This window comes from Panthera leo, chromosome F3 (genome assembly GCF_018350215.1).
Source record: "Panthera leo isolate Ple1 chromosome F3, P.leo_Ple1_pat1.1, whole genome shotgun sequence".
NCBI lineage: Eukaryota > Metazoa > Chordata > Mammalia > Carnivora > Felidae > Panthera > Panthera leo.
The window spans coordinates 39,121,838-39,145,968 of NC_056696.1; the positions used below are offsets into that span (position 1 = coordinate 39,121,838).

Consider the following 24,131-nt stretch of genomic DNA (forward strand, 5'->3'; position numbering starts at 1 on the left):
GGTGAGTGCTAGTCTACTTGGCTCAGGTTTTAGTTCTCATAATCTATGCCTCTCTTTGATTTTAATGGATTGCTACATTGTAAACACGGTACTTGTTTGTATAAGGATCTCTGTTTAACTACATAATTATTTTATTTCCTGAAACTTAAGACTGAATTAATATGGGAAAGTGCTATAGAAGTTTGGAATCTAAGAGTACCTCCCATAGCACACATGGTCGTCAGTGGTTTCATTCTCTGTTCTAAGAACAGAAGTGAATCCTGGATTTGATTTCTCAGTGTATCTGTTACAAAACCAATTTCTTTCTTTTACTGTCACGGGAGTAGATGAGGCTGCTAGACATCTGTGGCCTCTGATCACCTAGGACTTTTGGAGGAGATTTAAAACTCTTGAGGAGGACAGTACAAAGCAGACCTTTAATGTAAAGGGTGGCCATTAAAAACTGTCTGTGTAGACGGACTAGGGAATATGGAAGCTGTGTGCAAATGGAAGATGGTGCTTTTCATAGCAGATGTCCTTAAGCACTGTGATTTGTACAGGGAAACAAAAGTTTTCTGAACAGATCCAAACAAGTTGGTAGAATGCTACCACAATGCTGTTGAGACTGTCCACCTGTCCAGCTCTTTACTCTCTTGTCCTTTATCTTTCCATTTAAAGATGGCTTGAAGGTGGAGATAGATACTAGACTGCAGAGACGACGAGCAGAAAGTATTGAGCTAGCTCGTCAGGCCAGATGTTTTCCGAGTATGTAACCACCTTGTGGTAATCAAAGTGCTTTTCATTAAAAACAAAAACAAACAAAGGAAACTTCATGGTGTTTTTACATTCATAGCTTTGTCCTTCAGTCGACAGGTAAGGTATTTGAAATGAAAATGAAAAGGACAATTTTAGGTGAATGTAAAAGCGAGGAAAGCAAAACTGACCTTGCAGGCAGGTGGACTAGCTTTGGGTCATGGCTTTCTTTGCTACTCAGTAACTGTGTCTTGATAGGCAGGATGTCAATCTCCGAGCCTTAGTTTTCTCATCTGTAAAATTGTACATGTGCTGTTTATGGTGCAGGGGGTATACAGGGAATGACAGTATTTTCATTGAAGAGGTTTTGCAAGGAATAAGTGAGACTATGTGGGCAAAATACTTAGTACTGGGAGCCTAGCATATATTTTATACTCAATAAATTATTAGTGTAATTTAAAAATTGTTATTGTGGTTTTGTGATAAGTGTGTGTCAGTTTTACATGACACCATCTCATATTCAGCATAAAAACATGCATTTGTGCTTTCTTCCTAATTTGACATTGGGAAACAATGTTACCACATGTGTTAGAAAGTAGTGTCATTACATAATACACAGTCATAACTACTACTAATTAAAGATGTAAAATTTGCCAGGCGGTAAGGTGGGTGTAAGATGAATACAAAGTCGAGTAACATAAAATAGTTCCTCTCAAAGATTTTATGATAAGCAGTTTCAAATATCTATTAAAAAAAGAAAAGCAGCTGAAGTTGTAGTTCCCAAATCTCCGGGGAAAGAAATCATGCATATCATTTACGTGTCAAAAAGGAGACATTGGAAGGGAATAGCGCCAGCCACAGTTAGGACCTGAAGGGTGCTACGAAAGCACTCTTCCTCTCCACATTTCTCTTTTCCTTGCCCTGCAGCTAAATTCTACAAGATTCTTTTATAGGGTGTGAGGTCTCATATTTGGCTAAAATATAAATACCTTTGGGAATGGAGTTATAGTAAAGCATCATCAGTCATTTATACTGTTTGATGCATTTATCAGTCTTTCATGAGAAGATGCTTTGAAAAAAGGAAAGGGAAAGAAAGTACAAACATTGGTGGGGGCGCCCCAGGAAAAGAGGTAGGAAGCACCCCCATGAGAGGAAGACAAATTTGACCCACTTTCCAGTTTGCCTTGGGCTGATGTGGAAAAGTGATTCAATAGAAGTATTTTTCAGAGACAGAAAAGTAGAATTCAGAATAACTTAGGGGCAGTTGAAATATAGAGTTGGAAGGTAACTATTCACATTCAGAAGAATTTGTATTCTTTTCATTTATAAATTTACCTTGTCACAAATAAGTAAGTTGTTGGGAGCCCACATTGAAACATGTGTATTGTGGTGTATGTCTTTACTTTGAGAGAGAGAGAGAGAGTGAGCACAAGTGGGGTAGGGGTAGAGGAGGAGAGACAGAATCCCAAGCAGACTTTGTACCATCAGCACAGAGCCCGATGCGGGGCCTGAACCCTCAAACTGTGAGATCCTGACCTGAGCTAAGATCAGGAGTTGGACACTTAACCGACTGAGCCACCCTGGTGCCCCTAGAAATACAAGTTTTTAAACTGTGACCTGTAGTAAGAATGTATTTTACACTGGAACTTGGTGTACCAAAACAGATCTCTCTCTCCCTCTCTCTCTTTCTCTCTCATACACATACATACACACACACACACACACACACACAAAACAAACTAAAGTTTTCACTAGACATTATACGAACTTCTCCATGCCATGCGCTCTGATGTTTTTTATTGTATTCTGCTTCAGTCTAATTTGCTTCATGTTTTCAAAAATTTCCGGTCATCAGCCACTGAATTGATTGCATGACCCACTAATGAGGCATGATCTGCAGTTCAAGAAATGTTGCTCTGGGGAAGGTTTTGTGGACCATCCACTGGGCATTGCCTACCTGGCATTGCTAAGAACAAGTCCAGAAAAAAGCCTCTTTCCCCTGGCATGGCCTCCAAGACATCTCTGAAACTTATAATTTCCTCTCAAAGATTTTATGATAAGACAGTTTCAAAAATATCTATTAAAAAAGAAAGGCCACTGAAGTTATAGTTTGCAAAACCCTATCTTCCTGCAAAAGTTGTGATTTTTAAATATCATTTGGGAAGATGAATGCTCCCCTTTAAACCTTTGTCTTTTTTTTTTTCTTGTTAACACAGCAAATTACCCATCAAGTGATATACTAATAGGGCAGATTGCTTGTATCTCTACAATCCCAAGACGAAAAGTCACTTATTTGTTCCCAGAAAGTAATAGCATAATAAGGCAATTTTGCAAATGACCCCCTGGCTCAGTCTCCCAGGACAAGTTACACTCTCCACCATGTATAAAAGGAAGGAATACAGATTTCATTTGTTTACTATTTAAGAGAACAGAGGGGCCAGAGGAGATTTGGTGGGTTGTTCTGCTTTTCTACGTGTCTACAAGGTGCAAAAAAGATATTCTGGGTCCTATTCAAAGTATCGTCATGAGAAAGGAAATTACAACTCCCAACATCACAGTTAATGAAATAGGACACAAACAGCAAAAGAAAGAAAGAAAGAAAAAAGGACAGTATACTCATAGAAAGTGTGCATTTTCACAGCTGGAAGATGATTAGGGAAGAGGAGATAGAGGAAACGTAAGTGAGCTGTTTGTTTTCTCTACACCTGTAAGGGACAATTCTAATTCTAATCCAAGATACTGGTGTGAGAAAGACAAAATCATTATTACAAAACTAGTAGCTTTCAGGGTGCCTGGGTGGCTCAGTCGGTTGGGCGTCTGACTTCAGCTCAGGTCATGATCTCACGGTTTGTGAGTTCGAGCCCCGCGTTGGGCTCTGTGCTGACAGCTCAGAGTCTGGAGCCTGCCTTCGGATTCTGCGTCTCCCTCTCTCTCTGCCCCAACCCACTCGCATTCTGTCTCTGTCTCTCTCAAAAATAAGTCAACATTGGGGCGCCTGGGTGGCGCAGTCGGTTAAGCGTCCGACTTCAGCCAGGTCACGATCTCGCGGTCCGTGAGTTCGAGCCCCGCGTCAGGCTCTGGGCTGATGGCTCGGAGCCTGGAGCCTGTTTCCGATTCTGTGTCTCCCTCTCTCTCTGCCCCTCCCCCGTTCATGCTCTGTCTCTCTCTGTCCCAAAAATAAATAAAAAATGTTGGAAAAAAAAAATTAAAAAAAAAAAAAATAAGTCAACATTAAAAAACAAAAGTAAAAAGCAAACAAACAAACAAAACTAGCAGCTTTCAAAACAACACATGTGCATCAAAAGAGATGCCATGCCTAGAAACCAGATTTTCCAGTTTGAAGACATGGTGATCATTTGACCCACCTCCTGCTTTTACATATGAGGAAACTGAGGCAGGAGTGGAATTGTGACTTGCTCAGGATGATACAGTCAGAACTGGGACTGGCAGATTCAGAAAAGCAGTACTTTGTACAGTCCCCCTCTCCACCCCCAACACACACACACACACACACACACACACACACAAATAGACAGTGTAACCTTTGACCCTGAAAACACAGGCCTTTGCCAGTGAAGCTAAAGCAAATCTCTAGGTTATCAGAAGTCCATCACTACCGTCCAATTACTAAATCACTAATAATCAGTGAGACAGATTTTCTCTGAGCCCAGACAACCAACCTCCTGGGAGTGAATGAGTCACTTTAGAAAGCTACAATAATTCTTTCAGGCCACGGGGGTATCGTTCAGTAGAGTAGATCTACCAGCTAGCACTTCAGAGCCTTGAAAGCGTGTCCGGAGCATCCTTTAATACCTTACCCTCTACACATAGTATACTGTCTGGGAGAATCTGGGTCAGCAACCACATACGGGTGGTGCTCAGCAGTTAAATGGTTAACTACAGTCATATCTTGTGTTCTACTCAATGCCAGGCATATTCAGCATGGGTTACTTTTTTTTTTTTTTTTTTAACATTTTTATTTATTTTTGAGACAGAGAGAGACAGAGCATGAACGGGGGGAGGGCCAAAGAGAGAGGGAGACACAGAATCGGAAGCAGGCTCCAGGCTCTGAGCTGTCAGCACAGAGCCTGATGCGGGGCTTGAACTCACGGACTGTGAGATGGTGACCCGAGCGAAGTCGGACGCTCAACCGACTGAGCCACCCAGGCGCCCCAGCATGGGTTACTTTTTATGTATGTTTGTGAAAATATGCAGAAAGAGAATACATGGTTGTAATCAAGTGATAGATGAGCCGGTAATTATAAAAGTGTAAGCAGTGTTTTCTGAGGTAATATCTTAAATCCTGTGCACTTTCTAATTTTTAAACCGAATCTGTCTTACAATGGCCGATAATCTTGACTTTTTTCCTTGTGTTTTTCAAAATTAAGAGCAAATTCAAGATCTCCTCACGCTGCTGAAAGATCTGTCTTTGTGAGTCAAGAAGACAGTATGTTTTCTTTGTTATTTTTCTCTCATCTGGGTCTTAAACATCTCACGAACACAAGAGCAGTGAGAAAATAATTCCCACTTTGTTGAACAACTAATGAATCTGGAGGATCTATTTGATCTTCTAATGAGACCAGATGTCTTAAGAGGATTCTGGGAATGGATATATAAGAACTTCCCCTCGATGAATGATTCTGATACAAGTAGGAATAAAAAAAAAATTCTAAATTAATCCTGACTGAAACACATAACTGGCGTTTCTGTGGAAAATAGTTCTCAGAGACTCAGGGGGTTTGTGCCAAAGGAATTCAGCCACGCCGAAGCCAGTTTCTAAGCGCAGTTTTGTCCAAAGGCTAGAGTAGGATTAAACCTTCTCTTTTCTCTGGTCTATGACAGAAGCTTTCTGAGCAAAGTTTTACTTATTTCTTTTGAACATTCTAGGTCCTTTTTCCCAAGCCTTCGTTCACCTTTCCTAACCAATACAGGTTTATACTCTGAGATTTCATTGGATCTGCCTCAATTTTAAGCTATATTCTTTAGTAAGCTTACTTAGCCCTTTTCTATATGCATGTAGGGTAGTGGTGGGGAGCATAGAGAAAGCCCCTGCATAGGGTCTTTCCACATTCACCTACTGTCCAATCCCAGCATCCCTTCCCACCTCCTCACTTGCTCTTGTGGCTTCCCAGAGTTACAGTTAGTCACTTCACACGCACTGTCTTTTCATTCCTCTGGATGCCAAGTGGTTACTCCTGGGAGGAGATGATATGCAGGAAACAAACTTCAAAGTGATTCCCACTCAAGAGGAGAGAGATTTTTCTAACTGAAGGAGAATGAAAACATTTATCACCATCTTACTTACTCTTCAAAAGATGTCGGAATGAAAGAAATCTGTCCTACTTAGGTAGAAATGGGAAAACTAACTTTTCTTCCACCAGAGGTGGGCATGGAAGTTTTCTTCTGAACTTGTGAATTTGGAGAGAATATTGGAATTGGCAGGTTTGACTCGATGGTCTGTCAGGTCTCTTCAGGTGTCAGACATCTGCTTCCATGATTTCTTCCAGGTAGACTTAGAAAGGAAGCCTCTGGTTTGGCTGAGGGTATTAAGATTTGTATTATTCTAAGCTTACTTGCTTATGCCCGTGCAACTGTATACATGTCTATTATCAGTTAAGGAATCCAGGACTTTAATCTTTCTTCTTCACTACCCACTGGATGAAACCACTCTTCTCAGTCAATACCTGTTATTCCTATGGCTAGTTCTTTGGTGGGCAGCTGACAATGCCCACCTGACTGTGAAAACATGTAGTCTTTACCTTCTCTGTTCTTGACAAGGATGTCAAGAAAGTGCACCAGGCACCCTGAAACTGCTATGTGCTAGTTCTTTTTATTAAGGTATAATTTATATTCCCTAAACTCGCTCTTTAGTGGACAGTCAAATATAAATCACTTCCCCAAATTCTCCTGTGCTCTTTGTCATAGTCAAGGCCTCTCTCTACCCAGCTCCTGTCAACCCTTGTTTTTGTCCTCATAGTTTGCAGTTACTTTTTTTTTTTTAAGTAAGCTCTACACCCAACATGGGGCTCAAACTCACAACCTTGAGATCAAGAGTTGCATGTTCTATTGACCGAGCCAGCCGGGCACCTCAGTTTGTAGTTACTTCTTAACGTTTATTTATTAATTTATTTTGAGAAACAGGGAGAGAGAGAGAGAGAGAGAGAGAATGAACCAGGGAGGGGCGGGGTGGGGGGTGGGGGACAGAGGATCTGAATTGGGCTTTGTGCTGACAGCACACAGCCCCATGTCAGGCTCGAACTCACAAACCACAAGATCATAACCTGAGCCAAAGTCAGATGCTTAACTGACTGAGCCACCGAGACACCCTGCACTTACTTACTTTTTAGAAGTATTAACTTTTGCTTTATTCTGTGAGTATGCATTTAGAACTACAGACTCAGTTTAGACTCTAACTTCCTGAAGCTTGGTTTCAGTGTGGTGGTTTCCATGCAAACATATCCTCCATGGGAAGCCAGGATATTTGGTAGGAGTGTTAGTAGTGATGATCATAGCTTCATACTGGGTTTGCTTGTTCACACACCGATAAGCTTCCTGTTCCTATTAATCTTTTTGTTATCTACTAGAATCATGGGGAGAGCATGAGAATAGCCAGCCACACCCAAGAAATCCATGTTTAACTGGCTTGACCATTGTCAGGTGTCTAAAAATGAACAATGAGAATAGGAAGAAAATCAACATTTTCCTTGCTGTGCTCAAGGTCAGATGGTGAAGGGGAAGAGAAGTCCCTTTTATTGGGTGCTCGTTATTTGCTTGCTATAGTACTGGGTGCTTTCAGGCCATTTTCTGGTTTGATCCCTTAGAAAGCCCTCTGAAGTGAGCATAGTATAAGGTCTCCCTTTGGTGAGAGAGTCTGAGTAAAGACTTGGACCATTGCCATCACATAACATGTTCTTTCCAGAGGATATATCTATCCATCCACCCCTTCTCATGCTAGGGATCATAATAGCCCATAGAGACACTGAGTTACTTGATTACTAAAAATTTGCTACCTTCTTTTTTAACCAACCAGTCCTTTCAGTCTACTAATCTGTTAGTACCAGCAAAATTAACCAAGATACTTGAATCAGTTTGGTTTCCAGGAGGCAGGAATGAGAAAGATGGGGAAAAAAAACAAAGACATGAAAAAAACCTTGAGAGGTAGTTTACATGTAAGGCGAGGGATAACATTAACAGGTGAGAGTTTAGAGAAGACTCAAGGTCACAGACAAACACTTCCAGTTTTCCTTGACTACGGAGTTTGGACAATGGTTGATAATAATAGCTGCCATTTGTTGAGCTTTACTATGAGTCAGACAATTGTTACACTTTACATGTGTAAAGAGTGATAACACTTTACATGTGTTATCTCATTTAACACTAATTGATCCCTGTGCAGTAGGCTTTATTATTACCTGTGTGCAGATGATACTAAGACCTAGAGACATCTACTGACTTCCCCGAGTCACATAATTAATAGTAGTGGTAGTGCTGTCATTAAAACAAAAAATGTATACGGAAGTCTTTGGTAAACTGTAAAGTACTTTATAATCGTAGCCATTATCATTGTGCCCATATCTGTGTACATTACAATAGATCTTAAAGGACCTCTGTTACCCTCAACCTGCTTTATCTTAAATTGGCCCAAGGATGTGCAAATTCTGTCTTTTTTTTAATTAGATGAGGACACTGTAGGAATGGAAAGTACTGAACAGTTCAGTAAGTTAGCATCAGAAGGGGGTCATGGTTGCCATTGGTTGAAGAGTCCCACTCCAGAGCCTCTAAACCTGACTGTAACTGGAGGCGGCAGTATAGAGGCGGCAGAATGAAGCAGTGACAGGCTAGAGCCCACTCATGCTCCCAGTTTATTTTTTATTTTTTTATTTTTTTTATTTTTTAATATATGAAATTTACTGTCAAATTGGTTTCCATACAACACCCAGTGCTCATCCCAAAAGGTGCCCTCCTCAATACCCATCACCCACCCTGTCCTCCCTCCCACCCTGCCCTCCCTCCCACCCCCCATCAACCCTCAGTTTGTTCTCAGTTTTTTAACAGTCTCTAATGCTTTGGCTCTCTCCCACTCTAACCTCTTTTTTTTTTTTTTTTTTTTTTTTTTTTTTTTCCTTCCCCTCCCCCATGGGTTTCTGTTATGTTTCTCAGGATCCACATAAGAGTGAAACCATATGGTATCTGTCTTTCTCTGTATGGCTTATTTCACTTAGCATCACACTCTCCAGTTCCATCCATGTTGCTACAAAAGGCCATATTTCATTTTTTCTCATTGCCACGTAGTATTCCATTGTGTATATAAACCACAGTTTCTTTATCCATTCATCAGTTGATGGACATTTAGGCTCTTTCCATAATTTGGCTATTGTTGAGAGTGCCGCTATAAACATTGGGGTACAGGTGCCCCTATGCATCAGTACTCCTGTATCCCTTGGATAAATTCCTAGCAGTGCTATTGCTGGGTCATAGGGTAGGTCTATTTTTAATTTTCTGAGGAACCTCCACACTGCTTTCCAGAGCGTCATGCTCCCAGTTTAGGAACACCTGGTAGCTCCCCCCCCCCCCCGCCCCCCACCCCAGTGCCTCCATTGTCCCAGCTCCTGCTGCATAATTACTAGAAGCTGTTTGGCTAGTTTGTCTGCTTAGAAGCAGTTGCCTACCTGTTTTCAGAGAATAATTATGGTCCCTGCTTACTGATTAGTTGAACTTGCCCATCAGGGCACACAAATTGCTCACAGATCTTATGGAAAGTCTGTCCAGGTTAGCTCCTTGGTGTTGGGGAGGTGGAGCTCCTTCAGTCCCTATGCCCCCTGGGTCCCCCTCTGAACGCCGTATCCTCTGTCCTACAAAAGTCAGGTAACAGGTAAAAAACTCTGAGAACATGACTCATGTGTGACACCCCTTAACACACTTTGAAGGGATTTGCCCTCTGAACTTCTGAGGTAAAATAGGTCTTTTTATTTTCCAAGATAAGTGAAGAATGACTTTGCTCTGACTTATTCTTCTACAGCTTGGGAAGTAGATCATACAAATCTTTGAGGGCTCAACATCCATTTGCAGAATGGCTGCATAGACATTGGGCCTTTAAGCTATTCTTCACTTTAAAGACATTAATCTCTAACCCAAGAACACCACCCACACTCAAGAACAACGACCCACACTGCATCACCGATTCCAGCAGCTGAGTCTTTCTTACATGACTGATACTTAAAACCTACTTCCGGCTGCACTTCTGTGTTCTCCGTGCACCAGGCCAAGCTCAGCCAGCCAGCGGCCTGGGGCCCGGCCACCATCTCTGGAGACACTCTTATCTTCTGTGTCAATTTCTTCATTCTCCACTGCCTTCCACGTCCACCTTTCCTTTTCTTTTCTTTGTGTCCAGACTGCCTTTCTTTTTTTTTTTTTTTCACTCCACTTTTCTGCCTTCCCTTTTTAAGCCTCCGGCTTCTCAAAGGCATTTGACTACATTACTGTAGTCCCCCTCCCCCCCCATCCACCCTGCCCCTCCTCTGCAGAGGATAAGACCTCCAGTGGATGCCTGTAACTGCACATAGTACTGAATCCCAAATATACAATTTTTTCCTGCATATACATACCCATGCTAAGGTTTAATTTATAGATTAGGCACAGTAAGAGATTAACAACAACTAATCATAACAGAACATTATAACAATATACTGTCATAAAACTTATGTGCACGTGTTCTCTCTCTCATTATCTCTTACTGTACTATACTCCCCATTCCTGTGATGATGTGCATGACAAAATGCCTATGTGATCACATGAAGTGAGGAGAATGATGGAGGCACTGTGACATGGCTGACACTGGGGAAAGCGAAACCATCGTGAAGGGGGGACTACTGTACTTTGTAGAGCATAGTGGCTCAGGGACCACATAGTTGCCCCCTTGGCTGTATGTGCATTTTCCCCTCAAGTGAAATGTGGAGCAGTGAGGGGACCAGAGCTCTGTAGGTGCAAGGAGGGATAGAGAAAGCAAGAAAAATAGTTGGGTAGCTAGGCCCTAAGAATGGAGTGTATTCAATGATAGTAGATAGAACTTCTATCTAGTTCTTCCATGGTGCAAGGTGACTTCTGCACTGTGGCGTTTTCTATTAGGGGTAGCAGGTCAGCTTTAAAGGTCAAAAGGGAATATTATGGCTACAGGTTCAGCAAAGGGAGTATGTATGAGTCCTCTGTATCTCTCATAGTCTTCCAGCTTTCAGATAGTGAAGAGAGTTTCTGTGCATGGCAAGGCACTTCTGTTTCAGGTGTTTTAGCCACATCTCCACATAGTCCCACAGATGGTTACCAATGTTTCCCTCACGTTTAACTTCCTCCTTGGAAATCAACTTCAAATGCCATGTTGTTGACCTACCATGACCAAGTCTATGAATTTTTCATGTACGGTGTACTCTGAAGGAATAGCCAAAAACTTTGAGGAGAAATATGTGCAGTCTGAAGTAGACAGAACTATAGGGCACAGCTGCTGTTCACTTTTCTCTTAGAAAACTAAAAGAAAACCATATTATCTTGAATATTTAGAAATGTCACTAGGATTACACAACGTTCGGGATTAACTTTACAACCAAACTTGATCCGACTTCTAATTCTGTTAGAAAGCTTTTTCTTTACATGACAGATAGAATAATTGGCCAATAGGTCCAAAGTCTGCCCTTCATTGTGCAAGGAGAGCATTGCAAAGGCAGAATGTAACCTCACACCGGTGCCTTTAAAGGCACCAGGCCTCTGTCTTTCATTTTGGGAGCATGGGCGTAACTGGCCTTTCATCAATGGTTCATAGTGTTGGTTTTTAAAGTCTACAGCAAGACCACCTTCTATGAATTGACTATCACATTTCTAAATACCTTGTTTACAGAATATTTTACCTGGGAGAGCAGTATAATTATTTCATTTAAATTAAAAACATTTTTATGGGAATGAAACACAGTAAAAACACAGGATACATGTTGAATTAATGCACTCAAGACTTAGAGGGAGACAGACTCCTCAGTGGTAAAGGCAACACATATACCTCTTGTCTTTTAAGCAACATTAAATATACATTCTTGGTAATCTGACAGTTCTCAAAATGATGTTTTAAATGATTTCTTAATTCATGTTACTGATTTTATACAGACACACCCACATTCATTTGCTAGAAAATAATTACATGCACCCAAGTAGTTCTCTCTGGCAGAACTTGTGTGTATATATCAAGGGTTTGAGGGCATATCCTGTTTTCAGGCATGTTCTCTGAAATGTTGGCTCATTCTAAGGTCCGTTGTTTTATTTTGACCACTGTATCCTGCCTACTCTAAAATCACTACAAATGCTTCTTTACCACACATATCTGATCATCACAGTTGCGATTTTTTTGATCCAAAGTTGCAATGAATAAGAGGCTTTGTTTGTTGCCTAATTTAAAAACAAAACAAAACAAAACAAAAACCACAACTTTTTACTACATTTCCCCTTGTAAAATAATGATATGGATTAGTGTTTTTGCAGAAGTGTTGGCAATAGAATTCTTCAAAAGTTTTCCTTTGGGTGATGAAAAGCTGTTATGTTATTTTGACTAGCTAATCAAATGTAATTGGGTAGCTTGAAGTGCCTTAGATTTTCCTTGTGCAGTTATCAAAGTGGGAAATGTAACTCGGGGAGCTGATGAAAGGCGTCTCTCATGGTATTCTTTCAATTATAGATCTTACAGAGTGAATGAAAGAACAGGTCTGCTGCTAAAAACTCGGAAGCCTGAAACGCCCCTTAATGTTAACTGCTGTATTAGCTAGTTAACACGTTATTATATATTTTAATTGATTCTTGCTCCAGCTTTGGAGAAAAAAATATTCTGGATCCATTGGCAAGTAAATTGGGCGGGGGGCAGGGGCAGGGAGGTGGAGGGTGGTGGTGGAGGAAATGCTTGGGCACAAAAACATTGCTGTTTACATTAGGTTCAAATCCTGTCAGATATTTACAGTGGAAATAATAGCTCTGGTTCACTTTTATGGGGAATAACTTGCTTTAAAAGCATTCATATTTTGCACTCCTGTATTGGGATTGATAGTTATGAGTGTTTTGAAGGAGTCTTATTTGACCATTGAGAATTACTTTTATGATTTTTATCAATGAAATGTTGCAATCCTGCAAATGTAACCTCATTGCAGTCATATATTTGGATGGGTGCAGCTGAAGGTGTAGCTTTCGAAACCATCCACACACACTATGTCTGCATTTCACAAGGATATAGCATTTTTCTTTAGGGTTGCGTCACACTCTCAAGCTGCCCCTAAAACATTCCCGGCATGAATAATTTGTTATGATTTAGGATTAGGTTAGATTCAATTTTAGTTTGTTTTTATTTATTTTTTACTGTTTTATTTTATTTTTGAGAGAGAGACAGAGTGTGCGTGAGCAGGGGTGGGGCAGAGAGGGAGACACAGGATCCAAAGCAGTCTCCAGGCTCTGAGCTGTCAGCACAGAGCCTGACTCGGGGCTTGAACTAACGAACCATGAGATCATGACCATGGCCGGAGCCGAGGTCTGGCGCTCGACCCACTGCGCCACCCATGCACCCCAGGTCAGATTCAGTTTTTATACATTTAGTAATTCACTTGTTCACTAGCTCATTCATCAAACATTTAGTGAGCTCCTACTGTGTGTCTATCTCTATGCTAACTTGCTAGAGATAAAAACAAAAGCAGTCTTGCTACACGTTAAGCCCTCCAGGGCACTTTTCTCAAAATAGAACTCCTTGGCATTGATGCAGCACTAAAATACAATGGCAAACCCTAACGTGGAAATCTTGTGCAAGGCATGCGGATGATCCTGACTTTGCTTATACCAATGTTTAAGATTATATTTGAACTGAAAAATGCAATTTAATTCTCATAGACAACAAGCCAACCCTTGAGAAACATGGCCTTAGTCCAATATTGACTGAAAAGGAGGGAGACTTGCCCAGAATATAGTGCAAGCTCTTTGGAGGGCACCTAACCCAGTGTAGGGGAGGGGAGAGGTAATATCTGAGGAGAGGCTTGGAGGATGAGCAGGAGTTGTGAACCAGGTGAGCCAGTGGGAGTGAGGGGAGTCAGGGAGGCATTGCTAGCAGAGAACACGTACAAAATCAGAACTGCTGGCATTGTGCTTCTGGGGAACTGTGAATAATTCCTATAGCCGAGGGTTGAGTGTGCAGGGAAGTGCCAAGGAGTACAGTTAGACAGGTGAGCAGGGGCACTTACATAAAGTCCTTATGTATGGATTTTACTCAAATGAAAGGGAAGCCTCCAGAGGAACTTAAGTACAGGAGACCCAGAGGTATGGGAAATCTACCATGGTAACTGTTGGACAATGCGTATACTGTGTTATTTCATGATTTTGGTTTTGGTATAGATTTTCCTTTGCATCCCAGCATTTAGTGGATAGTGAATTCCAACATGGTCTTTTTATGTATAGCTTAAATTTTGTTGTTGTAAAGAAGGTATGTGGTTGATATCTTTGACATAATTACGTTTGTTATTCTTTCAAGCAAGCCTTTTCCCTCTAGGTAAATTTCACTTCTTGGTGATATGTATATATTTGAGGTGTTGGTCCTTGTTTTGTGTGTAACTTAAATAAACAGGATGTTTTAATATTTTTTGAGAGAGTGATAGAGAGCAACTGGGGGAGAGGCAGAGAGAGAGGGAGACAGAATCCCAAACAGGTTCTGCACTATCAGCACGGAGCCCAGCACGCGGCCTAAACCCACAAACCATGAGATCATGACTTGATCCTAAATCAAGAGTCGGATGCTTATTTATCGGCTAAGCCACCCAGGTGCCCCAGTATAACATATTTTTTGACCAGGATGGTTAAAAAAAATTTTTAACCTCAAAATATCTATTGCTATTTATGTCTTAGTCATTTATTTAATTGGCACCAAATCAGCCTTTCAGTTTATATACATATTGAAGGGGGGCGGTCTGCCCAGTGTACCTAAAGTGATTACACATGAGCAAATTACTTGTGCCTAGGTCCCACCTCCAACCTGATGAATTACTCCTTCTTCCATTCAGCATATGTTCATTAAATGCCCACTACGTGCCAAGTCTTATTCTAGACCAGGGGATAGGTAGTAAATGAGATCCACGAGTGTATTGCTTTTATTAGCCCTCATGGGAGGGAAGCAGATGATAAGCCAATAAAAATACTGAGAACTGATAGCATAAAAGAGTAGTAGGGTGTGGGGAGGGAGGGAGCTCTTCAAATCGGAGAAGTGGTATGAAGAGCTGATACTTGAGCTAATAGTGCAATAGAGAGAAGGAATTAGGCTTGCTAAATCTGGAGGGAGATACAGAAGTGCAGGTATAGGAACAGCAAGTGCAAAAGCCCTGAGGTAGAAACTAGCTTGGTGTTTTCAAGAAACATGAGGAAAGCTAATGGGGGTAGAAATCAGCCATGGCAGGGGCGGGGTGGGGGGGGGGGGAGTGGCTTTTGATAAGTCAAAGAATTTGACACGGTCCAGCTCATGTAGGGCTTAGACTCCATCAAATCCTCATTATAAAAATGTTGCTGTGGCTACTGGCGGGAAATGGGTCGAATGGAAGTAGGAGGTGCAGCAAACCAGGAGGGATATTATGGTAGCTGAGATCAGGGCACGACAGTGGAGATGGGAAGAAGTGGATTGAAATAAAGCTGACAGTGTGCTAAAAAGGGGTTTGAGAGAAAAAGATGACACAAGAAGACTTAGGTTTTTGGCATAAGCCATTGCGAGCCATTTATTGAGAAGGGGAACATAGAATCTCCAGTAGCAAGGACTGCACATTTTCTAAAAAGCTTCTGAACACATAGTTTCAGATGCCAGCCTTGGTCTTTTGATGTCTCCTTTGAGAACTACTGATTTATTCTGATCCCTATTTTTGTTCAAGAGAACACAGCTGAACCACCCCATTTAGATAAGAATTCAAGCTCCTCTGTTTAACAGCAGCCATGACATTGTTTTATACACACCTTAAATCCTTTGTGCAGGTATATGTCACTCCCTCTGGGTCTGTCAATATAGTCAAAGCATGAGGTTACCCTCCACTTGATCCTAATCTTTTATTTTAGCTGCTTCGTGAAAACCTAAAAATATTCTGTCACTAAAGGGATCCAAACTTGTTTCAGTAATTAAGGCTGAAGAGTCTCGTTGAGGCTAGATCCCTATGCTGACCAAACTGACCAGGTTGCAAATTCAATCTAAGCGGTGCAGGAAATTAACGGCCAAGAACATACAGTGTTTGCCCCACATGACTTTTTTTTGTTGTAAGATTGGCTCTGAGCTCTTCTGAAGGAAGAGGGGAACTTTGGACCCCTTGTTTGTTTGATTTAAGTTTATTTATTTTGAGAGAGAGAGAGAAAGAGCTTGCCAGGGTGAGCATGGGGCTGGGGGGAGGGGGAGGGAGTGGGAGGGAGGGGGAGACAGAACCCTAAGCAGGCTCTGCACTGATAACAGAAACCAAGATTCTGATGCTTAACCCACTGAGCCACCCAGGCACCCCAGACCCCTTCATTTAAAGGTGTAGAATACTACCTTTAAAAGTATTTTTCGGGGCACCTGGGTGGCTCAGTGGGTTAAGTGGCCAACCTGGGCTCAGGTCATGATCTCGCAGTTGGTGAGCTGGAGCCCCGCATCAGGCTCTGTGCTGACTGCTCAGAGCCTGGAGTCTGCTTTGGATTGTGTGTCTCCTTCTCTCTCTTCCCCTCTCCCACTTGCACTCTGTCTCTCTCAAAAATAAATGAACACTCAAAAAAATATTTTTCTTACTTCAATGTGGATTCTATAGAGGAATTTGACCCAAAGTTTGAGGTCAGTGCCTGGACATAGGCCCAGTTTGTTTTCCTCCATAGTCCTTTTTAATAAGAATAAAATTCTTTCTAAGCTTTATCTCCAATCCTTTAGTTCTCTTTGTTCTTTTAAAAACTTTTACAACTTTCTTTTCTATAGTAACACAGAATATCCAAGCTATGCTCTTTCCAACGCTTCTCTCCTCCCAATGCAGAGCAGGGGCAGGGTTTGGTTTATAAAACAAATCCAGGGATTCACCTACAAAATTGTAAATGAGCATAAATATGTCCTACCAGAATTAATAACCCTGTTAATAATAATGAGTGTTTCATCTATTAGAATTCTTCAGTCTCCTGATATTCCAAAAGGTCTTGGTTTTCCACTACTTAGCACCTTACTTACTTTACTTCTAGGCATTGAAAAAGAGTGGTGTAATTTTGTCTGATATGTTTGCAGTTGAAAAAACTTCTAGCCAGTTCACATATTAGCCCGTCAGCGGTCACTTGCAGAGATGGAACCCAGCTTTGTAGATCCTGGAGCTTACACATTTTAGGAAGCTCTTGATGAAAAAAAATGTAAAAATATCTCCTCTTTTGCGCATTTTACAAAAACAGACCTTGTGTTTACGAAAAACAGACCTTGTGTGTACAATCAATCGCTTGGATCCCTGGAGAGCCTAGAAGTGCCTGGACATGGGATAGTTTCTGAAGCTTAAACTCATTAGTTGCAGGTAAAAGTCTTCTGATTTGCACATGTACACATTCATTTGTACTTCTTTCATACAATATACATATGTGAAATCACCACGATAGACACTTAAAATATTTTATAACTCAATGTCAGCCACACTTCAATAAAGCAATAAATAAATAAATAAATAAATAAATAAATAAATAAATAGTAGTTGGGACCGAAGGAGTATATGTTAATTGGATGAAGGGATGGAAGTAGTTTGAAAAGTGATGGGAGTGAGAAAGCAGTCTAATGACTTCTATGAACCAAGACATATTTTGGAGTGTCTTTTGATTTTTATTTTTAAATAGTCTACAAGTCAAGAATATCCTTTCAATACAGTGATCAATTAGGAGATTTCATAGACTGTTTTCTGCATAATAACATTTAATAGAAAGTCTGTTCTAAGAATTGGATATATAAAAAAGTCTGAATTAGAGCTGGCTTAGGTTGCTGGCTTTTGCTCTGTGAGAAGGCACCATACCTGATGATGTATGGACATGAGCAGTGATGATGTTCATTCACCAGAGTGTCAGTCTTTGCATGTAGGCTCTCAAGTGAAGGGGAGAATTCTGGAAGAATTTGTAGGGAATAGTCGAAACACGTTGGCATACTTTGTAAGAGCAAGTGAAAAACAAATTTGTTTTTTGAAATGAGAACAAAACTCCCTACTTTTCCTAGATGTACAGTACATATCCTTTTATGAGGTGGTCTTTTTGAGTCATCTTCTTTGGTTAAGAATTACTTACCCCGGGGCACCTGGGAGGTGGCTCAGTCCATTAAGCATCTGACTCTTAGTTTCAGCTCAGGTCATGATCTCACAGTTCTGTGAGTTCGAGCCTTGCTCTGCACAGGCAACGAGGAGCCTGCTTGAGATTCTGTCTCTCTCTACCCCTCCCCCACTCACCCTGTCTCTGTCTCTACCAAACTAAATAAACTTTAAAAAGAAAGAAAGAAAGAAAGAAAGAAAGAAAGAAAGAAAGAATTACTTACCCAGATCACTAACTGGTAAGAATTTAGAGATCAGTCACATCCTATGTAGAACCACTTTGATTCATGTTCTTTGATTGCTAAACTAAATGTATCCTACAGGATGCTTTCAGAGAGAGGAGTTAATATCCGCCAAATACTATTTCACCTGCTTTTGAAGTTTTGGTTTTTCTACAGCTTTGAGCCCTATCCCACTTCACCTGAGGAGGTAGAAAAAACTCTAATATATCAACAATTAGCTTAGATCTGAAAGCACTTTGCTGCACAGATGTAATATTTTACCAAGGTTTCTGAAGTAAAGAGTATTTATTTTAGTTTAACGTGCCAAAACAAAACATTTGGTAAAAACACAATGAAATGGCACTTAAACTAACATCGGTGCCCAAACTCTATTATTCTAGTACATTTGAGCGTAGGGCAAATCCAGTTGTTAAATTATCCCATATTGAGAATCGGTGAATGAATGTCTCCATAATTGCCCTCACTTTTCCTGACTCTTTCAGTTCCATCAGTTTTAGAGCAGGGGAGTAAAAAGTATTTTTATTCAAAGAGAGCTTTTAAGATTGAATGCTATAATTAAATGCCGATTGTTTTTCTAAATAGACTATTTCAGATAAAAAAAACCTAATTGTCTCCATTCTAGTGGATTTTAAGGTTGTGCTGAAAAGCAGAGCTGATATTCAGTGAGACCACAAGAGCCTGGACCACCCGTGTTGCTCAGCATCTCACTACTTGGAGGTAGAGCCAATTATAATATTTAATGGATTTTTTTTTTCCCTGAAGATCTTAAGTTGATCAATTTAAAAAGAGATGTATACAGATGATCTGCCGTTTGAATTTGTGATTCAAACAGTCTATGCTGTGGAATAAAGGGCTCAATGGATATGGGATGTTAGTTAGGTTGACAGAATATACATTCTTGTTGTCTTAGAGGAAAGATTTGATCCATTGTTGATATAACCGTTTTGATAAGGAAGTACTTATAAAGGGATAGGATGTAACTTACTTATCAAAACTCAAGGTGAAGGAATAGAAGGGATCTGGAAAAATAGTCTTTCCACTTTTGGATGCTTCTTACACTAGGAAACCTATTGGCTTCAAAGCAGATTTCTAGGTATGACCACTTATAGAGACCCTGTATTCAAGAAAGCATTTTGAGGAGGAGGGGAGCGGAAGGAGGCACTTTTTTTCGTAATATATTTTCTAACCCTATTATGTAGCAATCAGATATCTTTTGCAATTATAGTCTGCTGATTAGTAAATTAATGGCAGGTTAGCTATAACAGCAATTTTGCTTTGATAGCAAGACAAAACTTGAGTGGTTTGAGAAAGCATGATCTATAACATACGTGAAAATATTTTAAGCAAAACACCTAAAGGTCAAATAATAAGGTTTCATATAAAACTTGCGGGAAAAATGTTTTATACCCCTCCCCCCATAGAAACCTGTTTTTAGTTAATACGGAAATGGGAGTAAAATATTTTATTGAGTCTAAATATAGGCTTTCATATATTAAAAGAAAAGCTATTTACAGGTAATTTGTTACTAAATAAAATCTTGGAGGAACACTTTAAATTACCAAAAAGGTAAGGTAACAATAAACACAGGAAATATAAATGAATAAAGTGTTCACAGCGTCATGCTGCTTTCTGGACTATAAATAACCCCCCCCAACTCTTCCACTATTATTAGCTTGTATGAACAAAAGAAGATTCCAGAAATAGAAAGGGGAAGAGCATCTAGCTGAGCCTTATATTCCATGGCATAGGAAATGTTTCTAGCAAGCTCATGAATTTAGGGGGTTAATTGATTTTTAAAAAGGACATTTCCATGCTGTCTGTTTGCCAAGGAAATTCTTTTACTGGCATGTTTGTAAAATTGGCAGGCTGATGTTTCCTCTGGGTGACACAAGGTGTGATGAAGAATTTTATCTTTACTTCCTTACTAAAATCAGCACTGATTGCTTGCCTTTTTCTCAACTTATTTGGTTACTATTATCAGATTACATCTATGGACGATCTGTCGATGCCTCGAAGTTGCTGCAGGGTGGGCAGCCCTGGAAAGGAGCCAGGTCTCAGTTTTACCGGGGCCGCCAGTGAGCTCTATGACTTTGGTCAAAGCATTTATCCCTGGCCCACAGTTGCCTGATTGATTAATGTAGCAAACATATATTGAGCCCCAATATTCCAGGCATCGTGCTAAGCCAGGAGGGATACAAAGTAAATAAAAATACCTGGTCCCTATGGCTGAACGAGCAGACTTGTGAACACATAATCAGAATTCACAAAGAACATATTATAGAGTTGATATGTGTGAGCACACAGGGCAGAGGAACTCTGTCTACTTAAGGAGCCCTCGGAAAACATTTCTATTTTATCTTATTTTTTAGAACAAAAGGACTCACGTGAACGAATATTATAGATCTACTTCTCATTTCTGATTGTTCATTAATTTGTTTCTTTTTGATAACTAAATTGTGAGTACAATTATTTAAGAACCGACTGAAATTGTAATTGAAAGTGACAGAAACACAAATTTCAAGTACTTTTGTTTTATTTTTAAGTTTTTTAAAAATTTATTTATTTTTGATAGAGAGAGAGAGAGAGAGAGAGAGAGAGACAGGATCCCAAACAGGTTCCGCATTGTCAGTGCAGAGCTGGACCTGGGCTTGAACTCACAAACTGTGAGATCTTGACCCGAGGTGAAATCAAGAGTCAGACGCTTAGCCCTGTTTTATTTATTTATTTTTTAATTGGTATAGACCAGAATTAAATGAAGATTAACTTCTCCAAATTTGAACATGTTTTGCCATAAATAGTAATGATAGTAATTATTTTTTAAATAGTTATGTTGTTGGTGATTTTCAGGATATGAAGTAATAAGATTATTTTTTAAGAGATTTTATTTATTTGTTTACTTTGAGGGATAGAGAGAGAGCGAGAGCAAGAGCATGTGCATGGGGAAGGGGCAGAGAGAGGGAGAGACAGAATCCCAAGCAGGCATCTCACTCTGAGCTCAGAGCCAGACATGGGGCTCAAACCCACAAACCATGAGATTATGATGTGAGCTGAGATTAGGAGTTGGACACTTAACCGACTGAACCACCTGGGCACCCCCAATAAGATTAAAAAAAAAAAAAAAATCAATCACTTATTCACAAACTATAGTAATATTCTGATGAAAGGCATCATCTTCTTTTTTTAAATATTTTTTAATGTTTATTCATTCTTGAGCAAGAGAGAGAGACAGAGCATGAATGGGGTAGGAGCAGAGAGAAAGAGAGAGAGAGAGACAGAATCTGAAGCAGGTTCCAGGCTCTGAGCTGTCAGCCCAGAGCCTGATAGGGGGCTCGAACCCACCAACTATGAGCCAAAGTTGGACGCTTAACCAGTCGACTGAGCCACCCAGGTGCCCCCAAAGAGATTATCTTCTAGGCAAAATAGGTAGTATTAGAATTACCTCTCTCCAGTAGAAATTTATTATTTTCGTATGACCGGACAACTCTGTGATTATTTCATTTAGTAATTCATTCAACAGATATTTTTGTGTGCCTGCTATATGCAATGTCAAACTAGATAAACAATATCTTACAGAATATGTTCCAGTGTCTTTTTAGAATGAAACCTTTAAAAAGTACATGCAAGTCGGATGTTGACTACATGTCCCACCCACTCATCTTGACTCCATGTCCCATCCACTTTTGTAATATGTGATCCCATTTTCAACAACAGAAAAGAAGGGAAGCCTCTTTGCTTCAGCAGTATGCAAATTAATTTTGAATATGCAAATAATTTGAGCACACATTGGTTTAGAATTACCATTGCGAATAATCTTCACTTCCAGTATTACTTTTGCTAAAAGTAAATGCCAATCAGAAAAAAGTGTAAAACAGAACAGATATCTGTCCTGTGCACTTGAATGGTTATTGATGGGCTAGCATAAACCATTACCTTTACGGGTTCAACTGCAAAAGTCCCATGTCTGTGTCCTGTGTCCACCTCTCCATTTATCCCATTCATGCTGGCTTTTCTCCCTGCTGGTGTTTCCCCTCCTCTTTTTAACAGTTTGAACTAAGGCGTGGATAGACTAGCCAGGGGTCTTTTTGAGCCCTCTGCAGCCAGGTTCCCGGAAAATGTAAGCATGGTAGTTTGAATTTAGAATAAATACAAGTGTATATAAAAGCTCTTCTGGTTTCATTTGATTTTTTTTTTTTTTTTTTTTTGGTTAAGAAACAATAGTGTTTATTTATCATGTTTGGCTTACAATTTCTTTGGTATTCAGTTCTTTTAATTTTAAAAAAGAAACTAAACTCAATAACATCTTTCAGAAACAAAGTAGTTTTCAGTTGAGGGTGGGTGGGTGAGGAAGTTATATGAAGATTGAGTGGGAGCCTCAACCCAAGGACATAATAGACAAGAAACAATTTTTTTTCTCCCTTTTCTTCAGAAGTAGTCTTCCGCATGGTTTAATGTGCTAACATAGCCCCGGTTCCAATATTTCAAAAGATACAGAACTTCCCAGCATGATGATAAAGTTTTCCTGTGTTCCAATAATAAAACCTCAACGTACCAGTGATTTCCAGTTCCTTTGTGGCTCAGCAACTTGTGAAGACCAACTAACTCCTAAGTACTCAGCCTGCAGTATCAGTGTGGGAGTCGGAAACAGATGTTCACGGGACAATGCCATTTGTTGTCACTGTCGATACTATGTGGCAACTTTCCCAAACGAAATTGTTTGTGGATGGAAAAGAATGTAAGCAGTGATTCATGCCCAGGAATTTTTTTTTTTTTTTTTTTTTGGCTGCAGGCTAACCATATTTTATTTGTTTTAAATCATAGAACATTAGTGGATTAAACGTTTTAGGATAACTTACTATTAGAATATCTTTTCTTTTTTTTTTGGGGGGGGGTTCAGCATTTCCTTCTAAAAGGAGTGACTATTTTAGGTGGTTTACTGAAAATATTAAATGCCTTACTTTTATCTGAGAATTCAGATAAATGAATGCCATGCTTTCAGCAGTATTTTTGTTGATAATTTGGAAAGACAGAATTCAAAATAATCAGACATTAAGTAGAAACATATTTATTTGGTAATATTTGGCATTACATGATCTTGGTTTGAAATTTTCATGACTATTACAAAGGAGCATCCACTAACTCATAGTTACTATAAGAGACAATGAGTTTATCTGTGCAAATGAAATACTAACTTATAGAGAAGCTTAAAATGTGCTCACAATGGAATAGACACAACAAAGCTACTTAAAAATTAGACTCACCATGTGAGCATGTGCTATGGCACATACACAAACCATCTTTTTCAGGAAGAAAACCTAACAAGAATTCAAAGCATAATATCCATCATTCGAGTGCCGTTTTTATAAAAACAAATTTTAATCCACAAATGAAAGTCTTTTAATGTTTATTCATAACAACAGATGCCTAAGGCCATAATTATAAAATGTTTTATGTTCTTTCAAATAATAGGTATCTCTTATAATTAGGTTTCTACATCACAGAAAAATTATTTTAAGAGACATGAAACAAAATCTGACTTTTAAACAACAGCCAAAGGAAAGATTGGGATCATAGGTAGTTGAAGGGTCCTAGACTAGGAAGCGAGAGTCTGGAGTCCCAGCTGCTCTAACTGGTCACGTTAATAAACTAGGGTTGTGTGCCCCTCTCTTGCTCAGCCTTCTTTGTCTTGCCTGCAAGATGATGGCTGGGCTAGATGACTTCTAGGATTCTTTCAGGCTCTCACCATTTTTGCTTCTAGTTCGGTAATAAAACCTTTCAAGACCTCAAATTTTACTTTCTACCATTCACTGTCAGTGACTTCTTTGGACCACAGACACCTTGGAGTATG

At 39.9% G+C, this 24,131-nt stretch overlaps 1 protein-coding gene across 3 annotated transcripts in view; it reads left to right on the top strand.

Moving 5' to 3' along the window:
* Positions 1 to 24,131, top strand: part of NR5A2 (nuclear receptor subfamily 5 group A member 2) — a 125,297-nt gene that overhangs the window by 9,602 nt on the left and 91,564 nt on the right. The window lies entirely within an intron of this gene.